This window comes from Symphalangus syndactylus, chromosome 13, assembly GCF_028878055.3.
Source record: "Symphalangus syndactylus isolate Jambi chromosome 13, NHGRI_mSymSyn1-v2.1_pri, whole genome shotgun sequence".
Lineage (NCBI taxonomy): Eukaryota > Metazoa > Chordata > Mammalia > Primates > Hylobatidae > Symphalangus > Symphalangus syndactylus.
In genome coordinates, this window is record NC_072435.2 from 35858802 (window position 1) to 35879931 (window position 21130).

At 44.0% G+C, this 21130-nt stretch overlaps 1 pseudogene; it reads right to left on the reverse strand.

The window, feature by feature from the left end:
• Window positions 1-6876: 6876 nt before the first annotated feature.
• LOC129460184 (zinc finger protein 562-like) overlaps window positions 6877-21130 on the reverse strand; it is a 41589-nt pseudogene continuing 27335 nt past the window's right edge.

The window sequence follows — 21130 nt, forward strand, 5'->3', positions numbered from 1 at the left end:
GTGGGGCTCCAGGGCTTGAGTTTCAGCCACGTAGGACACAGAAATTCTAGTTTAGTTCTGGGTGGGTGCGGACAGTGCCTGGGGTTGGCTCAGGGAGCGGGATGCAGAAACCGTTTCAGAGAAAAAGATGAGTTTAGAACCGGGCCTCTGGACGGAACTGTGGGAAAGGGGTGGGGCCCATACTTGGGGGCGGTTTAGAGGTGGGACCCGGCCTAGCCCGCGTTTCAGGTGGCCAGATGGGCTGGAAAGGTGGGGATGGGGGATTGGACGCACCCCAGAGGATGCTCCTCCAAAGCTTATCCTGGGCGGGCTCAGTGGCTCACGCCTGTAATTCCAGCACTTTGGGAGGCTAAGGCAGGTGGATAGCTTGAGTCCAAGAGTTCCAGACCAGCCTGAGTAAAATAGCAAGACCGTGTGGTTTTTTTTCTTTTCTTTTTTTCTTTTTCTTTCTTTTTTTTTTCGAGACAGAGTTTCTCTCTTTTGCCCAGGCCCGTGCCCGGCTCGACCCTGTCTCTATTAAAATATATATATAAGGCCAGGCGCCAGTGGCTCACGCCTATAATCCCTGCACTTTGGAAGGCCAAGGCGGGCGGATCACCTGAGGTCGGGAGTTTGACACCAGCCTGGTCAACATGGTGAAACCCCGTCTCTACTAAAAATACAAAAAATAGCTGGGTGTGGTGGCAGGCGCTTGTAATCCCAGCTACTCAGGAGGCTGAGGCAGGAGAATCGCTTGAACCCAGGAGGCTGAGGCAGGAGAATCGCTTGAACCCAGGAGGCGGAGGTTGCGGTGAGGCCTGATCGCGCCACTGCACTCCAATCTGGGGGACAATAGCCTGACTTCGTCTCAAAAAATATATATATATGTGTGTGTGTGTGTGTGTATCTATATAAAGTCTTTTTGTATGCCGCTCCTCATGTTCCTGGAGTCTTTCCATGATTCTTCCATATTAAACCTGCCAGTGATAGACCAGTGAATGGCATGGTCTATCTCTTCCATTCGGTCATTCTTTCTGTGGGCTTTTTTTTTTTTTTTTTTGAGACAGAGTCTCTCTCTGTCCCCCAGGCTGGAGTGCAGTGGTGCAATCTCAGCTCACTGCAAGCTCCGCTTCCTGGGTTCACACCATTCTCCTGCCTAGCCTCCCAAGTAGCTGGGACTACAGGCACCCGCGGCCACACCCAGCTAATTTTTTTGTATTTTTAGTAGAGACGGGGTTTCACGGTGTTAGCCAAGGTGGTCTTGATCTCCTGACCTCGTGATCCACCCGCCTCGGCCTCCCAAAATGCTGGGATTACAGGCGTGAGCCACCGCGCCCAGCCTATTTTTTCGTTCTTTATTTTATAGAACCTGCTGTTTCCATTGCGTTTTCTTTTTACTTTTTTTTTTTTTTTTGAGACGGAGTCTCACTCTGTCACCCAGGCTGGAGTGCAGTGGTGCAATCTCAGCTCACTGCAACCTCCGTCTCCTGAGTGCAAGTGATTCTCCTGCCTCAGACTCCTGAGTAGCTGGGATTACAGGTGGCTGCCACTACACCCAGCTAATTCTTTCTATTTTTAGTACAGAGGGCATTTCACCATGTTGGCCAAGCTGGTCTCAAACTCCTGACCTCGTGATTTCCCGTCTCAGCCTTGCAGAATGCTGGGATTATAGGTGAAGGGGGCCAGCCCCTCCACACCTGTGGGTATTTCTCATCAGGTGGGATGAGAGACTGAGAAAAGAAATAAGACACAGAGACAAAGTATAGAGAAAGAACAGTGGGCCCAGGGGACCGGCGCTTAGCATCCAGAGGACCCACACTGGCACCGGTCTCTGAGTTCCCTCAGTATTTATTGATTACTATTTTCACTATCTCAGCAAGGGGAATGTGGCAGGAGAACAGGGTGATAGTGGGGAGAAGGTCAGCAAGAAAACGTGAGCAAAGAGTCTGTGTCACAAATAAGTTCAGGGGAAGGTACTATGCCTGGATTTGCACGTAGGCCAGATTTATGCTTCTCTCCACCCAAACATCTCAGTGTAGTAAAGAATAACAGAGCAGCATTGCCACTAGCATGTCTCACCTCCAGCCACAGGGCAGTGTTCTCCTATCTCAGAACAGAACAATGTACAATTGGGTTTTATACCAAGACATTCCGTTCCCAGGGGCATTCAGGAGACAGAGGCCTTCCTCTTATCTCAACTGCAAGAGGCCTTCCTCTTTTACTAATCCTCCTCTGCACAGACCCTTCATGGGTGTCAGGCTGGGGGATGGTCAGGTCTTTCCCATCTCATGAGGCCATATCTCAGGCTGTCTCAGTGGGGAGAAACTTTGGACAATACCCGGTTTTCCTGGGCAGAGGTCCCTGCGGCTTTCCACAGTGCATTGTGCCCCTGGTTAATCGAGAATGGCAATGACTTTTACCCAGCATACTGCCTGTAAACATATTGTTAACAAGGCACATCCTGCACAGCCCTAGATCCCTTAAACCTTGATTCCATACAACACGTTTTGTGAGTACAAGGTTGGGGCTAAAGTTACAGATTAACAGCATCTCAAGGCAAAACAATTGTTCAGGGTACAGATCAAAATGGAGTTTCTTATGTCTTCCTTTTCTGCATAGACACAGTAACAGTCTGATCTCTTTCTTTTCCCTACAATAGGCATGAGCAACCATGCACGGCCACATTTTCAATATAATAATACTTTCTATAAATCTTGATTTTTTTTTTCTTCATCAAGTATGTATTTCTGGCTGGGCACGTTGGCTCATACCTGTAATCTCAGCACTTTGGGAGGCCAATATGGGAGGATCGTTTGAGGCCAGGAGTTGAAGACCAGCCGGGGCAACACAGCAAGACCCTGTCTCCTTAAAAAACAATAAAATTTAAAAAAAATTCCTTCTTTCCTTTTTTTTTTTTTGAGTTGGAGTCTCGCTCTGTTGCCCAGGCTGGAGTGCACTGGCATGATCTTGGCTCACTGCAACCTCTGCTCCCTGGTTCAAGCAATTCTTCTGTCTCAGCCTCCCGAGTACCTGGGACTACAGGCCTGTGCCACCATGCCCAGCTAATTTTTGTATTTTTAGTAGAGATGTTTCACCATATTGGCTTGGCTAGTCTCGAACTCCTGACCTCATGATCCACCCACTTTGGCCCCCCAACGTGCTGGGATTACAGGCGTGAGCTACTAAGCCTGGCCAAAAACATGTATTTCTATAGTTATTTTTCTGATCTTACCACATGGGCCAGGACCACATTTCCTACGTTGTAAAATAGCAGTAATACCAGACATTCTCCCCAAGTTTATTCAGAAATGTAACATAATCCTAATAAAAATAACAAAATTTTTTCTGGAGTTAGTTAGTCACATTGATACTAAAAGTTTATATGGAAAAAGAAAATCTGATAATAAGCAAGAAAACAAAAACAAGGCCGGGCACTGTGGCTCACACCTGTTATCCCAGCACTTTGGGAGGCTGAGGCAGGCAGATCACAAGGTCAGGAGATCAAGACCATCCTGGCCAACATGGTGAAACCTTGTCTCTACTAAAAATGCAAAAATTAGCTGGGCATGGTGGCATGTGCCTGTAGTCCCAACTACTTGGGAGGCTGAGGCAGGAGAATCGCTTGAACCCGGGAGGCGGAGGTTGCAGTGAGCTGAAATCGCACCATTGCACCCCAGCCTGGGACAGAAGGAGACTGTGTCAAAAAAAAAAAAGAAGGAAAACAAAAACAAAAGAAATGATGAGCAGCAGATATTAAAACATACTATTGACAGTTTTCACACAAGGCAAATAATTAAATTATTTTAAAATAAAAATAAAAAAATTCTATAAAGCCTCTATAATTAAAACTATGTGGTACTAGTGCATGAAGCAGAAGCAGACTAATAAAATATCTATAAATAGACCCAAGAACATGTAGAAATTTGGTTCATAAATGTGGTATTTTGCTGGGCGTGGTGGCTCACGCCTGTAATCCTAGCACTTTGGTAGGTCAAGGCAGGAGGATCACTTGAGGTCAGGAGTTCAAAACCAGCTTGGCCAACGTGGTGAAACCCCGTCTCTACTAAAAATACAAAAAATAGACTCGGCCGGTGGCTCATGCCTGTAATCCCAGTACTTTGAGAGGCCGAGGTGGGTGAATCACCTGAGGTCGGGAGTTTGAGACCAGCCTAACCAACATGGAGAAACCCCCGTCTCTACTAAAAATACAAAAGTAGCCGGGTGTGGTGGCACGTGCCTGTAATCCCAGCTACTTGGGAGGCTAAGGTAGGAGAATCGCTTCAACCCAGGAAGCAGAGGTTGCAGTGAGCTGAGATCGTGCCATTGCACTCTAGCTTGGGCAATAAAAGCAAAACTCCATCTCAAAAAAAAAAAGTAGTGTTTCAGATCAATAGGGCAAAAAATGCCATTTGTAATGGAAAGTCTAAGACAGTTGGTTAGCCATCAGAGAAAAGATGAAATTAAATCTATACTTCATAGCATATACAATATACTCCAAATGTACTAGTGATCTAAGTGTGAAAAATAAAACCATACAAGTATGTAAGGTTTTCAAGTGATTTCTTGGCTGAGTAAGGAAAAAGATGTAACTACAAGGCGGCAATAGCATACAAGCTTCATTTGGGATGTGCTTTGACAGGTTAGCAGTTGGGGAGGTAGCAAAGAGCAAGAGAGTATCCACAGGCTTCTATCTGTGGGTCGCTTCTCAGAAATGGTGGAAAGGAAGAGAGACTCCCAGAGGAGAAAGGGAATCAAAGATGGGGCTTACAAATAACTAAATGATGATACTCACCAGACTGGCAGCATATCTTCCAGCTAAAAAGCTCTGAAGGGCTGGGCGAGGTGGCTCACGCCTATAATCCCAGCACTTTGGGAGGCCAGGGGGGCAGATCACGAGGACAAGTGTTCAAGACCAGCCTGACCAACATGGTGAAATCCCATCTCTACTAAAAGTACAAAAATTAGCCAGGTGTTGTGGCGTGTGCCTGTAATCCCAGCTACTCAGGAGGCTGAGGCAGGAGAAACACTTGAAGCCAGGAGGTGGACGTTGCAGTGAGCTGAGATCTTGCCACTGCACTCCAGCCTGGACAACAGAGTGAGACTCCATCTCGAAAAAAAAAAAGTTCTATAGGACAACAGGGGGATGGGATTTTCATAGCCTCTGGAGTTATCTTATCCATGGCTATCAGATATTGGACATAATTTCAGAGAATACAAAGAAGGCACACTCGAGATTGCTAAAAATAGGCTTGTTCAGGCTATGTTTCAAACAATCAAGTGTGTTAAAATTGCAGTTTGGCAGGGATTGGCTATTGTGAATACTAGTGAGATAAACATTGGTGTACAAATATTTCTTTGAGGGCTGGGCACGGTGGCTCACGCCTGTAATCCCAGCATTTTGGGAGGCCAAGGTGGGTGGATCACAAGTTCAGGAGTTCAATACCTGCCTGGCCAAGATGGTGAAACCCCATCTCTACTAAAAATACAAAAAAAAATTAGCCGGGCATGGTGGTGGGCGCCTGTAATCCCAGCCACTCGGGAGGCTGAGGCAGAGAATTGCTTGAACCCGGGAGGCCGAGGTTGCAGTGAGCCAAGATCACGCCACTGCACTCCAGCCTGGGTGACAGAGCGAGACTCATCTAAAAATATATATATATTTCTTTGAGCACCTGCTCTCAACACTTTTGGATGTATATGCCAAAGTGGAATGTCTAGATCATATGGTAATTCTGTTTAATCTTTTTTGTTTGTTTGTTTGTTTGAGATAGGGTCTCACTCTGTTGTTTAGGCTGGAATGCAGTGACGTGATCATGGATCACTGCAGTCCTCAACTACTGAGCTCAGGTAATCCTCCCACCTTAGCCTCTCGAGTAGCAGGGGTTACAAGTGCATGCCACCACCATGCCTGGCTGAATTTAAAAAATTTTTTTGTAAAGATGAAATCTCACAATATGCCCAGGCTGGTCTTGAACTCCCAGTCTCAAGAAATCTCCCACCCTGAGCCTCCCAAAGTGCTGGGATTACAGGTGTGAGCCATCACATCCAGCATGGTTTTCATTTTCATTTTCATGATGTTTCGTGATGTTGAGCATCTTTTCATGAGCATCTTTTCCTGTGTTTATTGGCCATCTGTATATCTTCTTTGGTGATATTATTCAAGTCCTTTTTCTGTATTTGAATTGGGTTTTGTTGTTGTTACTCTCGGGTTCTAGAAATTTTAAAAATAAACTCTCGATATTTGTCCCCAGTCGGATACAGGGCTTGAAAATGTTTTCTCCCATTTGTAGATTGTCTTTTCACTCTCTTGTTATTACGATTTGATGCAAAAAATTTGTATTATTGATTAGGTTCAACTCATAATTTTTCTTGTGTTGCCTGTGTGGTTGATGTCATAACTAAGAAGTCATTTCCAATTCCAATATCATGAAGCTTTCTCACCTAAGTTTTCTTCTAATAGGTTTTCAGCTCTAGCTTGTACAATACACTTAGGTTTTTGATCCATTTTTTAAAAATCATGTCACATTATTATTATTAAGTTGGAAGCTTGCTCTGTCTCCAGGCTGGAGTGCAGTGGTGCGATCTCAGCTCACTGCAAACTCCACCTCCCAGGTTCAAGTGATTCTCCTGCCATTGCTTCCTGAGTAGCTGGGATTACAGGTGCACGCCACCACGCCCGGCTACTTTTTGTATTTCTTTTTAGTAAAGACAGGGCTTCACCATGTTGGCCAATCTGATCTCGAACACCTGACCTCCTGATCCACCTGCCTCGGCCTCCCAAAGTGCTGGGATTACAGGCGTGAGCCACTGTGCCCGGCCATGCCACATTATTTTTAATTACATACAAAGATCTAAAATGTCACTCAGGGACAATTTCATCCACCACTCTGGCCACCAGTCTTTTGTCTGTCTCTTCTGCAATAGTGAGGCGGATACCCTTTCCTCAGGGAAGAGAAACCCATGGTCTGTTGCCCTTGCCAATAACAAAAATGTTGGAAAGTCTAGTGGCAAAGCTGTTGCCATTGGCATCTTTCACATGAACCACGTTGAAAGATCGAGGGTGCCGCTCTCTGTTGATCACACCAATTCTTCCCAGGTTAGCACTTCCAGACACCACACACAGGTTCCAATGTCAATCTTGATGAAATCAGTAATCTTGCCAGTCTCTAAATCAATCTGAATGGTATCATTCACCTTGATAAGGGGATCAGGGTAGCAGATGGCGTGAGCATCAAGAGTCACCAGATGAGGCATTCCTTTTGTGCCCACAAAGATTTTTCTCAGTTTGCACAACATGTACTTGGCCTCCTCAGGTATAGTACGTTGTACAGCAAAGTGACCCTTGGTGTCCCAGGTCAGATGGAAATTCTCTCCCATCTTGTCAATGTTGATGACATCCATGAACCCAGCAGGGTAGGTTATATCAGTTCGGACCTTGCCATTGATCTTAACCGCTGTGGGAAAATCTTTACTTCATCTCCTGTCAGGGCATACTTAAGTCTGTTCCTTAGAAAAATGATGAGGGGTAAACACTCTCTCAACTTGTGGGGACCGGTGGATGGACGTGGAGCAAACACGCCAATCAATTTATCCAACATTCAATGCTTTGGAGCTGCTACCCACTTCAGATGCTTCTTGGGACCGCGAGCCATGGCTGTGTTAGGCAAGGAAAGAGTTTATGATTTTTCATCTTTTTTTTTTTTTTTTGAGACGGAGTTTCGCTCTTGTTGCCCAGGCTGGAGTGCAATGGTGTGATCCCAACTCACTGCAACCTCCGCCTCCCCAGTTCAAGCAATTCTCCTGCCTCGGCCTCCCAAGTAGCTGAGATTACAGGTGCCCAACACCACACCTAGCTAATTTTTGTATTTTTAGTAGAGGCAGGGTCTCACCATATTGGCCAGGCTGGTCTCAAACTCCTGACCTTTTGATTCCCCTGCCTCAGCCTCTCAAAGTGCTGGGATTACAGGTGTGAACCACCGTGCCTGGCCTTGATCCATTTTAAGTTCATTTTATATATGGTATAAGGTTAGGGTCTAACTCCCTTCTTATGCATGTCTATATCCAGTTTTTCTGCTAACACTTCTCCCCCACCTCCCACCACAAGCTTTATTGATACATCATTGACAAAGAAAAACTGTATATACTTAAAGTGTGCAATATGATGTTTAGTATAAATGTTGTGAAATGATTACCACCATCATAATAATTTATGCATCCATCACTTCACAGTCACCTTTTTTACTGTGTTGAGAACACTTAAAATCTACTGTCTTAGTAAACTCCAAGTACACAATACAGTTTGTTGTGTTTTTTTTTTTGAGTCGGAGTCTTTCTCTCTCACCAGGCTGGAGTGCAATGGTGTGATCTCGGTTTACTGCAACCTCTGCCTCCCAGATTCAAGTGATTCTCCTGCCCCAGCCTCCTGAGTAGCTGGGATTACAGGTGCGCACCACCATTATGGGCTAATTTTTTGTATTTTTAGTAGAGATGGGGTTTCACCATGTTGTCCAGGAAGGTCTCCATCTCTTGACCTCTTGATCCCCCCACCTCGGCCTCCCAAAGTGCTGGGATTACAGGTGTGAGCAACCACACCCAGCCGGACAATACAGTATTGTTAACTAAAATCTCCATGCTGTACATTAAATTCCTGAATTTCTTCATCTTGTAATTGAAAGTTTATACCCTTTGACTAATGTCTCCCCAGTCCCTCCCCATTCTCCCATTCCCTGGCAACCAAAATTCTCCACTTTTTTTTTTCTTCAGATGGAGTATCACTCTGTGCCCAGGCTGGAGTGCAGTGGCAGGATCTTGGCTCACTGCAGCCTCGGCCTCCTGGCTTCAAAGGATTCTTGTGCCTCAGCCTCCTGAGTAGCTGGGATTACAGGCGCCCACCACCACGCCCGTCTAATTTTTGTATTTTTAGAAGAGATGGAGTTTTACCACGTTGGCCAGGCTGGTCTCCAACTCCTGACCTCATGATCCACCTACCTCAGCCTCCCAAAGTGCTGGGATTACAGGCGTGAGCCACCGCGCCCGACCAGCATTCTCCTCTTTGCTTCTGTGAGTCAAGGACTATGTGGGTATGTTACAGCCCACATATATGTGAGATTATACAAGATTTCCTTCTTTTTAAGGCTAAATAATATTCACGTATATAATCACATTTTCTTCATTTCTAAATGTCTAGGAACATTTAGGTTGTTTCCATATCTTGTCTATTATGAAGACGGCTGCAATGAACGTGGGAATGCAGATATCTCTTCAAGATATTGACGTCATTTCCTATGGGAATATACCCAGTAGTGGGATTACTGGATCATGATGGTATTGTTAACGGAAAGGCGTCTGGATCCAGACCCCAAGAGAGGGTTCTTGGATCTTACACAAGAAAGAATTTGGGGAGTTCATAAAGTGAAAGCAAGTTTATTAGAGAAGTAAAGAAACAAAAGAATGGCTAGTCCATAGGCAGAGCAGTGGTATGCACTGCTTTATTGAGTATACTTATGGCTATTTATGCTAAATAAGGGGTGGGTTGTCCATAAGTTTTTCAGGAAAGGGGCAGAGATTTGCTGGAACATAGCATCCCTTTTTTTTTTTTTTTTTTTTTTTGAGACGGAGTCTCACTCTGTCGCCCAGGCTGGAGTGCAGTGGCGCGATCTCGGCTCACTGCAAGCTCCGCCTCCTGGGTTCACGCCATTCTCCTGCCTCAGCCTCCTGAGTAGCTGGGACTACAGGCATCTGCCACCACGTCCAGCTAATTTTTTGTATTTTTAGTAGAGACGGGGTTTCACTGTGTTAGCCAGGATGGTCTCGATCTGACCTCGTGGTCCGCCCGCCTCGGCCTCCCAAAGTGCTGGGATTACAGGCATGAGCCACCGCGCCCGGCCTACATCCCCCCCTTTTTAGACTATATAGGTAAACTTCCAAACATGGCCATGACATTTGTAAAAAGTCATGGAGCTGGCGGAAGTGTCTTAGCTTGATACTGCATTATAATTAACCTATAATGAGCAGTGAGGATGACCAGAGATCACTTTTGTCACCATCTTGGATTTGGTGGGATTTGGCCAGATTCTTTACTGCATCTTGTTTTATCAGCAAGCTCTTTATGACCTGTATCTTGTGCCGACCTCCTATCTCTTCCTGTGACTAAGAATGCCTAACCTCCTAGGAATGCAGCCCACCAAGAAAAAAAGAAAAAAGACTGCCCTTTCTCCATTGGAGGTTCTTGGCACCATGGTCAAAAGCCATTTGATTATACCTGTGAGGGTTTATTTCTGGGCTCTCTATAACAATGGTCTCCATGTCTAGTTCTGCCTATACCACATTGTTTTGATTACTATAGCTTTGTAGTACTATTTTTTCTGCTTTTTTCTTGAGACAGAGTCTTGCTCTGTTGTCCAGGCTGGAGTGCAATGGTGCAATCACAGCTCACTGCAGGGTCAACTTCCTGGGCTCAAGAGATCCCTCCTACCTCAACTCCTGAGTAGCTGGGACTACAGGCATGCACCACCATGCCAAGCTATTTTTTATTCTTATTTTTTTGTAGAGATGAAGTCTCCTTAAGTTCCCCAAGCTGGCCTCAAACTCCTGGGCTCAAGCAGTTTTCCTGACTCAGCCTCCTGAATTGTTGGGATTATAGATAGGCTGGTAACTTTTGACATCACAAAGTCTGAATTTTCCAACAATCCTTTTTTTTTTTTTCTTTTTCTGAGACTAAGTCTCACTCTGTTGCCCAGACTGGAGGGCAATGGCATGATCTTGGCTTGCCACCACAACCTCCGCCTCCTGGGTTCAAGTGATTCTCCTGCCTCAGCCTCCCGAGTAGCTGGGATTACAGGAGCCTGCCACCATGCCCGGCTAATTTTTGTGTTTTTAGTAGAGACAGAGTTTCACCATATTGGCCAGGCTGGTCTCGAACACCTGACCTCAAATGATCCACCTGCCTTAGCTTCCCAGAGTGCTGGGATTACAGGCATGAGCCACCTTGCCCTACCCAACAAACTTCTTTTTCAAGATTGCTTTCACTGTATGGACTCCAGTGAGATTCCATATGTGTGTGGTCTTTTGTAACCCAAACTTCAGCAATGACTTAACATGATTTTTGCCACATTCTGCTAGTCACAGAGATGAAGCCTGGTACAATGTGAGAGGACTACACAAAGGTATGAGTATTGAGAAGCAGGGATTATTGGGGGATAATTTGGAGGCTGGATACTACAGAGAAGAACTTGGCAATACCCAAAAACACTACCTGTGCAATCTGGAAACTTCATTTTCTTTTTCTTTTTTTTTTTAAATTTAGAGGCAGAGTATCCCTCTGTTGCCCAGGCTGGAGTGCAGTGGCACAATCTCAACTCACTGCAACCTCCATTTCCTGGGTTCAAGCGATTCTTGTTCCTGTCTCCCTAGTAACTGGGACTACAGGAACGCACCACCACACTCAGCTAAATTTTTTTAATTTTTAGTAAAGACAGGGTTTGGCCATGTTGCCCAGCCTGGTCTCAAACTCCTGAGCTCAGACAATCCACCCCCTTGCCCTCCCAAAGTGTTGTGATTACAAGCTGAGCCACCATGCCTGGCCTTTTTCTTTTCCTTTTCTTTTTTTCTTTTTTTTTTTTTGAGGGAGAGTTTTGCTGTGTCCCCCAGGCTGGAATGTGCAGTGGTGCAATCTGGGCTACCTGCAGCCTCCACCTCCCAGGTCCAAGCGATGTTCCCACCTCAACCTCCAGAGTAGCTGGGGACTACAGGCATGAGCCACCACACCCGGCTAATTTTTGTATATTTTTTAGAGATGGTTTCACCATGTTACTCAGGCTGGTCTCGAACTAAGGAGCTCAAAGTGCTGGGGTTACAGGCACGGGCCACTGTGCCTGGCCTTACAATCCTACTTTTTCTTTTTTTTTTGAGATGGAGTTTCACTCTTGTTGCCCAGGCTGGAGTGCAATGGTGTGATCTCGGCTCACCCCAACCTCCGCTTCCTGGGTTCAAGTGATTCTCCTGCCTCAAACTCCTTAGTAGCTGGGATTACAGGCATGTGTCACCACGCCCTGCTAATTTTTTGTATTTTTAGTAGAGACGGGGTTTCACCATGTTGGCCATGCTGTTCTCGAACTCCTGACCTCAAGTGATCCACCCACCTCGGCCTCCCAAAGTATTGGGATTACAGGCATGAGCCACCATGCCTAGCCGCAATCCTACTTTCAAGAATTTTTTTTTATACTAAGTCCAGGATTCAGTCTAAACTTCTAAGAATTTGCCTTAAAGGTAAATCTTTAACAATTCAAATAAGTTCAAGAATATTAATTGTAGCACTGTTTGTAATTTCAATTTGAATGCCTAAATGCTCTCAAGTATTACAGTATCTGAATATATGGTACATCACCAGTGGAGTATCCTGCAGCTCTAGAAATGAATGAAGATCTCTATGAACTCACATTAAGTGATTTCCAAGATACACGGTTAAGTAAAAATACAAACTCCGTCTCAAAAAATAAAATTTTGTGTTTTTAACCTCATTTATTTAAAATTAAATGAATTTGTAACCCATTTGGTCTGTGGTATTCTGTTATGGTTGCCTGAGCTGATTAAGGCAGATTTTGGCACTGAGAAGTGAGGCACTGCAATTAAAAACAAACAAAAAAACTAAAAATGTGAAGAAGCTTTGAAACTGACAAATGAGTAGAGGCTGGAAAAATTCTGATGTGCAAGCCAGAAATAATAGTAAGAGTGATTCTGGTGAAGTGTCATTGAGGAATGAGGAACATGCTATTGGGAAATGAAGAAAAGACAACCCTTTATATGAAGTGGTGAAGAACTTAGCAAAACTGCATTCTAGCATTTTGTGGAAGGTAGAGCTTGAGAGAGATAAAACTGGGTATTTATCACTAAGATCTGTAATTAAAGTGTTAAAGGACACAGGAAGCTTCATTCTTCCTGACTGCTTATAGTAAAATGCAAAAGAGGAGACCTCAATTGCAGAAGAAATTGTTAAAGAAAAAGAACCAGAACCTGGAGATTTGGAAAATTATCAGCCTATCCATAATGCAAAAATTAGAAAACTTGTACTGAAAAGAATCCTGAATGTGTGGCTGAACAATCATTTGACAAAGAAATCATGAGTGGGATTCATGGACTATATCAGCCATCTTAACAGAAGTGAGCACAAAGACTGGATTATACTAGAAGAGACACTTCCACTTAGGTTGTGCCACCTAAAATGGACAGAGAAGACAGAACAGGTAAGGCTGTCACATATCATAGATTTTACAAGAAGGGGACACAGAAATAATCAGCTGTGAAAGTGCACTGGCAGTTAAGGATGGTTTCATACCTGCTATGCTCTGCAGGATCCGTGGGAACAGAGGAGACCCTTAGAGGAGCATCTTTTAACAACCCACCTCTGGGTCCTACATCATCTTGGTTTCTGGGAAATTTTGACATGAATGTGCCAAACTGGCAGCTACTAACAGGAGCTGGGACCAATCTAGATGACTTATCTCATACAGAACGTCTAATGCTATGATCTTAGAAATCTAATCACCAAGGTGAGGTAGCCTGCAGTACTGACCTCACCATCCATGACCCTTCTTCACACATGCCCAGACTCAGGCAACCATGAAGTTGTATTCAGAATCTGTAGGTTTAACTTCAGACCCTCGGGATGGCATCCAAGGCCAATTCATGAGCCATTACAACCTCTGCAAGGCATTAAGGACAAATCTGAATATCTTTAATATCACTGCCAATAATTACAGATGGCAACCAATGAGCTAAAAGGTAACACTCATACCCTTACCTTCATAGGGCTTCTCCCCAGTGTGAATTCTTTCATGTCTACTTAGGTGTGAGGAAACAGCAAGTGCTTTCCCACGTTCTTTACATACGAAGGGTTTCTCTCTGGTATGAGTTCGCAGGTGAACATTAAGGGGTGAGGAATACATAAATGCTTTCCCACATATCTTGCATACAAAGGGCCTTCCTCCAATGTGAGTTTTCAAATATTTACTATGATCGGAAGAAGTAATGAAGGTCTTCCCACATTCAACACATTCATAAGGCTTCTCTCCTGTGTGAATTCTTTTATGTTGAGTAAGGGTTGAAGATCTATTTAAGGCTTTCCCACATTCCTTACACTGATAGGGTTTCTCTCCAGTGTGATTTCGTATGTGTATAGCAAGGCCCGTGTATTGAGTGAAGGCTTGGCCACATTCCTTACATTCATAGGGTTTTATTCCAGTGTGAGTTCTTACATGTTGAGTAAAGTGAGTTGATCTAGTGAAGGCTTTCCCACATTCCGTACATTTGTGTGGTTTTATTCCAGTGTGAATTTGAATGTGAACATTAAAGGATGAGGAATTTCTAAAGGATCTTCCAGATTCTTCACATTCAAAGGACTTCTCTCCTTTATGAATTTTCACATGTGCAGAAATTTGAGAATAATTAGTGAAGGATTTCCACGTTTCTTAGTCTTTTTAGATTTCTTTCCAGTATGAACAGTTACACACAGCTTTAGGTGTGAGGAATGTCTGATGGTCTCCTACATTCCTGAAATTCACAGAGTTTCTCTCCAATGTGGATTCCCATGTGATTATCAAGGCTCGCAAAATACTTAAAGCCTTTTTTACATTCCTTACATTTGTATGGCTGTCTTGGATTGAGAATTCCAAGATATACAGCAAGATCTGGAGTTAAGGTGAAGACTTTTCCACATGGATTAAATTTGGAAAGTTCCTGTCCAATACAGGCTTCCTTGTGCACACTGAGGATGTCTTTTCTATAACAATTACCCTCAGAACTGTCCCCTCCATTCTGAGCTCTCACGTGTGTCTTAAGGCAAAACTGTTCACTGAAGACCTCTCCACAATTCTCACAGAGTTTCCATCCACTGTAGCTTCTTGTCTGCTGATGAAGGGATAAAGGATTTAAAATGTTTTCAGACATATTATGAGATTTCACCCATCTGAACACAGAAACATTATTTTGGTGACAGTTATCATTTTACTTTTTAATGTTTAATTTTTTTTCATTTCCTAGCCTCTTGATTTCTTCCAGGTTGAATGATGGGATCTTTTGCTAGAATTTTATGCCACTGGCTCTAATTATTCAAAAAAAACCGTTTTTAATTGTCGGGCGTGGTTTGAGACAGGGTCTCACTCTGTCATACAGGCTGGGTACCATGGCACAATCACAGCCCACTGCGGCCTTAATCTCCCAGGCTCAAGCCATCCTCCTGCCTCAGTGCCCCGAGGAGCTTGGACTACAGTTGTATGCCAACATACCCGGCTAATTTTTTTTTGTAGAGACAGGGTCTCCCTGTTGCCCAGTTGGTCTTGAACTCCTAGACTCAAGTGGTTCTCCTGCCTCAGCTTCCCACAGTGCTGGGATTACAGGCATCAGCCATTGTACCCAGCCAAATAGTGTAGATTTTCATGAAACTGTTCCAATCCTCAATGTCAAGTTACATATGTGGGAATATGTACTTGTCGGTATTTTGCAGTGACAAGTTATATAGGTATGGAACATCACAAAATTCATCACATTCAGACTATCCCTCCAGAGACCTTGCTCCCTCAGTGGTGCAGTCTACTTCTCTAATTCTCTCAAGTATCTCTCATTTGTGCTGTTTCTTTTTCATTGCAAACTCCACCTCCCGGGTTTAAGCAATTCTGCCTCAGCCTCCCAAGTAATTGGGATTACAGGTGCCCACCACCACACCTGGGTAATTTTGTATTTTTAGTAGGGAGATAGAGGCTAGTCTCGAAATGCTAACCTCAAGTGATCCACCCACCTTGGCATCCCAAAGTGCTGGGATTACAGACTCAGTTTATTTATCTTTCTTTCTTTCTTTCTTTCTTTCTTTTTCTTTCTTTCTCTGTCTTTCTCTTTCTTTCTTTCTTGAGATGAAGTCTCACTCCATCTCAGGCTCAGTTTATTTATTTTCTCTCTTTCTTTCTCTCTCTTTCTTTCTTTCTTTCTCTCTCTCTTTCTTTCTTTCTCTCTCTCTCTTTCTTTCTCTCTCTCTCTCTTTCTTTCTTTCTTTCCTAGATGAAGTCTCACTCCATCGCCCAGGCTGGAATGAAGTGCTGCAATCTCAGCTCACTCAGTAACCTCCATCCCTGGGTTCAAGTGATTCTCCTGCCTCAGCCTCCTGAGTAACTGGTATGATAGGTTACTCAGCTAATTTTGTATTTTTAGTAGAGACAGAGTTTCACCATGTTGGCCAGGTTAGTTTTAAACTCCTGACCTCAAGTGATCCACCCACCTCAACCTCCCATAGTGTTGGGATTACAGGCATGAGCCACCACATCCAGCCTCTTTTTAAAATCAAAGATGGGATCTTGCTATATTGTCTAGGCTGGTCTCAAACTACTGGGCTCAAGTGATCCTTCCACCTCAGCCTCCCACGTAGCTGGGATTACAGAAGTAAGCCATAGCTCTGAACATGCTGATTTCCTAGAATGGAATTCTCAATCTTTTCTGAGAGGAAACTAAGAAATATCACTCATCTTACCATTTGTATCCCATTGAATATTGGATTCTTCAGAAAACCCTGCTGAAGTGATGACCATTTGGTTCTAGGTCGTATTTCCCATTCTGAAGTTAAGCAGAAAAAGAAATGTAAGGGTTTATAGAAGAAATTTTTTAAATGATGAGTCATTTGTACTTGTTTTCAAATTAAACACAGTAATAAAAGATAAGCCAGAGAACTTTGAGGATTTTGGCCCGTCAAAAATTTGGCTATAAGGACATGGGGTTTATTACACAACTGATGTGTTTAGATAGTTTATTACAAACTGCTTCTGTGAAAAATAAAACGATGGGGAACAGGAAGAGAAGATTATCAGGAAAGGAAAGTAGGAAAAATCGGGATAAAGAGCATGTATCAAAATGATAAACAACAAAAAAATAAGAACAGGTAGATTTGTTAGGTCATAGGAATGTTTGACTAGATGGAAAATAAAAATCAGAGCTATCTGAAATTCTGAGAAAAATAGCTTAAATCTTCTGAGGTAAAGTGGATCTTTAAAAAAAAAATTTTTTTTTTTTGAGATGGAGTCTCACTCTGTCACCCAGGCTGGAGTGCAGTGATGCAGTCTCGGCTCACTGCAACTTCTGCCTCCCAGGTTCAAGCGACTCTACTGCCTCAGCCTCCCGAGTGGCTGGGACTACAGGGATGTGCCACCATAACCAGCTAATTTTCTGCATTTTTAGTAGAGATGGAGTTTCACTGTGTTAGCCAGGCTGGTCTTGATTTCCTGACCTCATGATCTGCCCACCTTGGCATCCCAAAGTGCTGGGATTACAGGCGTGAGCCACCATGCCCGGCCTAGTCTTTATTTTTATGATTTTTTTTTAGAGATGAGGTCCCACAATATTGTCCATGCTAGTATCAAACTCCCACACTCAAGCACTTCTCCCACCTCAGCCTACCAAGTATCTGGGACTACAGGTGCAGGCCATGTTGCCAAGCAAAATGATGTTACTCTTACCCACAGAGGCCAGGTTCACATAGTTCTCCGACATCACATCTCTGTAGAGGTATTTCTGAGTTGTGTACAGTAAAGCCCACTCCTCTGGGGTGAACTACACAGTCATATCATCAAACGTCACTGAATCCTAAGTCATCACACAAATGCTGGTTTGAGCCAATGAACACTTCCACCAATGTTCACCGGAGAATGAAGAAAGGGAAACTTATACTCACTTATATGTGGTTCTGAGATCTCCCAAGATCTACTCCAGGGTTTAATGTCTCAGGAGCTGTTGTGTCTAAACAATCAAGGTGAACCTACTAGACGCATATGCCTTGAACAGCACTTTAAAATTTTTTTAATTCCTTTTTTGTTTGATCTATTTTTAATTTTTAAATATTTTTATTTTTAAATTTTTAATTTTTATTTTGATGAGAACAGTACTTCCTAAGCATGAATTTTTATCTATCTATCTATCTAATCTGTTTATTTATTTCTATATAAAGACAGGGTCCCACTGTGTCACAAAGGCACAGTCGTTGCTTACTGCATCTTTTTTTTTTTTTTTTTTTTGAGACAGAGTCTTGCTCTGTCGCCCAGGCTGGAGTGCAGTGGCGCGATCTCGGCTCACTGCAAGCTCCACCTCCCGGGTTCACGCCATTCTCCTGCCTCAGCCTCTCCAAGTAGCTGGGACTACAGGCGCCCGCCACCACGCCCAGCTAATTTTTTGTATTTTTTGTAGAGACGGGGTTTCACTGTGGTCTCGATCTCCTGACCTCATGATCCGCCCGCCTCGGCCTCCCAAAGTGCTGGGATTACAAGCGTGAGCCACCGCGCCCGGCCTGCTTACTGCAGCTTCGATCTCCTGGGCTGAAGTGCTCCTCCCACCCCAGCCTCCTGAGTAGCTGGAATTATAGGCATGAGCCACTGCACACTGCTTACACTTTATCTCAGCACAACCAGGTTAGGAGCTCTTTCTGTCCCATTGGTGTCTATGCAGCACATTCCTGAGCACACTGCAGATACCTGATAAATGCTGTTAAGTGAATAATTTGATAAAAGGACACTTTCAACAGCTTTATCATCTGTCACCACACCCAGCAATGTAAGAAAGATGCAGCTGGTGCCATGAAGGTCAAGCTTAAGTAGTAATTACCGAGCTACCAGAATGATTTTCAAGTTAACACTTTATGTATAGGAGACTTCATTCCCTGGGGAAATTCATCTGGGGACTCAGCCCTTGAGTAAGACTTCATTTGCTCTAAGAAAACTCTGGAGATGAGTCTGTCTAGAAGGAAATGTGTCTACCTATTGGATGTAAGCATGTCATTTTGTACAATGGTACATTTTCTTTGTACCTGATAAGAATTTGCCAGGTAGTCCTCCACCATCGTTCCTATCTTTGTCTTTTCTTCAAAATGGCAGATTGGCTCCCTGGAAAAAAAACCTTAGTGGAAAAATAAGAAGGCATGCAAAGCCAGAGCTGCCCATCCTTCCCACATTCTCATGCCTAGAAGTCATTCCATCCTAGCTTGAAATTCCCATATGCTCCTGCACACTCGAGAAAACTACACACACACAATACTTCCATGAAATGCCATAGTAGTCCTGTGTCACCTAGACTCAGAAAAGCAGGCATGGGCCAAACTGCCTGTTGGGTAAAGGGTAATAGTTTCATTTTTCAAGGAAACTTACACCCTGAAAAATGTGACTCTCTATCTGCCCATAGTAGTAACACTCATGAAGATTATGTAGCATTTCCTAAGTCACACAAACCAGGACTGAATTCTAAAACAGCATTCTGGCTGGGCACAGTGGCTCATGCCTGTAATCTCAACATTTTGGGAGGCCAAGGTAGGCAAATCACTCGAGGTCAGGCATTGAAGACCAGCCTGGCCAACATCGCAAAACCCCATCTCTACTAAAAAAAAAAAAAAAAAAAAAAATTATAGGAGATTGAGGTAAAGAATTGCTTGAACCAGGGAAGCAGGGATTGCAATGAGTCGAGATTGTGCCACTGCACTACAGACTGGGTAACAGAGTGAGACTCCATTTAACAAACAAACAATATTAGCCAAGCCTGGTGATACGTGCTTGTGGTCCCAGCTATGTGGGAGACTGAGGCAAGAGAATTGCTTCAACCCAAAAGGCGGAGGTTGCAGTGAGCTGAGATTGCACCACTGCACTCCAGCCTGGGTGAGAGAGCAAGATTCTGTCTACAATAAGTAAATAAAATAAAACAGAACAAAATAGTATTCCACATCTCACTTCGATTCCTCCTAAAAGAACCAGCGGTGGCCAGGCGCGGTGGCTCACACCTGTAATCCCAACACTTTGGCAGGCCAAGGTGGGCAAATCACCTGCGGTCGGGAGTTCAAGATCAGCCTGACCAACACTGAGAAACCCGTCTCTACTAAAAATACTAAATTAGCCTGTAATCCCAGAGACTCGGGAAGCTGAGGCAGGAGAATCGCTTGCACCCAGGAGGCAGAGGTTGCAGTGAGCCGAGATTGTGCCATTGCACTCTAGCCTGGGCAACAAGAGCAAAACTCCATCTCAAAAAAACAACAAAACAAAACAAAAGAAAAAACCAGTGGCATGCCTGCTCAGGCCCAGCTCACTGGACTTTTATGTTGTGGAGGACGACCTAAATCAGAATCTCTGAAAAAGGGCATCAACAAGGACTTATCACAGGACAAATCAATGGCTGCCATGCTGTGAAGCTGATGGTGAGATGTGCCTCAATGCTGTCTTCCTTGATGCCAAGATTGCCTCAGGGCAACTTATGAATCTAGGTGAATAGAGGCAACCTCCATTCCTCTTTGTACAGGGTTATTTGAAGTCCTGTTTGTATCAATCATCAAACAACAAGCATCAAACATCAGTCATCGAACATTATGCATGACCTTTCTCACTGCAGGTGACAAATGTGAAGGCCACCAAAAACTGTACACTCAGTATCGTCACTCAGTAATGATAGTATTAATAACAGCAACTGACATTTACTGAGGACTAGTATGTCAGAAGTAGCTCTAGTAGCTTTATATATACATGCTCACTTATCATAACCATCCTTCCCAATAGCTATCATTACCTCTATTTATCTATCTATCTATCTATCTATCTATCTATCCATCCATCTATCCAGATGGGGTCTCACTCTGATGGCCAGGTTGAAGTGCAATGGCACTAACACAGCCCTCTGTAGCCTAGAACTCCCAGGCTCAAGTGATCCTCCCACCTCAGTCTTCTGAATAGGTTGGACCACAGGTGTGCATCACCACACCTTATTATCATTATATTACTATTATTATTATGAGACAGCGTCTCACTCTGCCACCCAGGTTGGAGTGCAGTGGCACAATCTCGACTCATCGTAACCTATGCCTCCCAGGTTCAAGTGATTATCGGGCCTCAGCCTCCTGAGTAGCTGGGATTACTGGTATGCACCAGGCCTGGCTAATTTTTGTATTTTTAGTAGAGATGGGGTTTCACCATATTGACCAGGTTGGTCTCAAACTCCTGGCCTCAAGTAATTCTCCCACTTGAGCCCCCAAAGTGGCTAGGAATACAGGTGCACACCACTGTGTGGGGAAAAGAAAGACAGATCAGATTGTTACTGTGTCTATGTAGAAAAGGAAGTCATAAGAAACTCCATTTTGATCCGTGCTAAGAAATAT